This window comes from Meleagris gallopavo, chromosome 4 (assembly GCF_000146605.3).
Source record: "Meleagris gallopavo isolate NT-WF06-2002-E0010 breed Aviagen turkey brand Nicholas breeding stock chromosome 4, Turkey_5.1, whole genome shotgun sequence".
Classification (NCBI taxonomy): Eukaryota; Metazoa; Chordata; class Aves; order Galliformes; family Phasianidae; genus Meleagris; species Meleagris gallopavo.
In genome coordinates this window covers 68,155,240-68,156,323 of record NC_015014.2, presented here as the reverse complement: position 1 = coordinate 68,156,323, position 1,084 = coordinate 68,155,240, and positions in this window count along the sequence as shown.

Here is a 1,084-nt window from a genome sequence, read left to right as displayed (position 1 = left end):
AATATCTGACCTAAACCTCCCCTGTCTCAGTTTAAAACCATTCCCCCTGTCCTATCACTATCCACCTTTATAAATAGGTGTTCCCCCTCCTGTTTATATGCTTCCTTCAATTATTGGAAAGCCACATATAGACAGCTCACAAGCATGTCCAAGATAATCCAACAAGACACAGTACTTGGCACAAAGAGTAAAAGACTGCTGTAATTTATGTAAATGGGCTTGGAAAGATGTTGGTGTTCCCTTATTACTCCTAAAGCAAACATTCCCTACACAGTCAGATGCAATCCTGACCCAGAAATGCTTTAGTGGAACACTGGAAGAAGTTGATGAGAGAGATGGTGGATGACCCACCCCTGGAGACATTCAACTTCTGGCTAGCTGAGGCTCTGAGCACCTGATGGAGCTGTAGGTGTACCTATTCACTGCAGGGGAATTGGACCAGGTGGCTTTTGAAGATCCCTTCCAACTCAGATGATTCTACAAAATGAAGGATGGAGGGCAGGAAAAAAAAAAAAAGAGCTTGTGGCCATGCAGTCCCTGACCCAGAACATAACCATGATGTCGGAAAGAAATAACAGGAGCTACAATCATCTTATTTGTCTCTCTTCATCTCAGCCTTCTCGGCCTTTCTACTCTTTCTACAGAATAAAAAGTACAAACTCACTGGATATGCTATGCCAAATCAATTAGTGATTTTCTGCCATTTGTTCTCCAGCTCATATCTACACACGGGAAAGTTCAAGGAAAAGAAAAGCAAAACTTCAGTGAGAAATTCATTAAAGTGATTCCTGAAAGCCACTATTGCAGTTAACTTCTGTATACAACAAAAAACTCTCACATGAAAACATCACTAAATCATTTTAAATAGCAACCAGAATCATTAAAAAAAAAAATAACAAGCAAGATCTGCTTATGAATAAATGCAGAAAACTTGAGATAAATTCCTACAAATAACATTTCAAGGTTGGTTGAAGTTGCTAATGGCTACATTTGTACAACCTTTTAAAATTTTGCTAAAGCATCCATCATATTAGATGTCCTCATGCAGGGAGCATGCAGAAAGCCCTGCAATCCTTGTCAAATC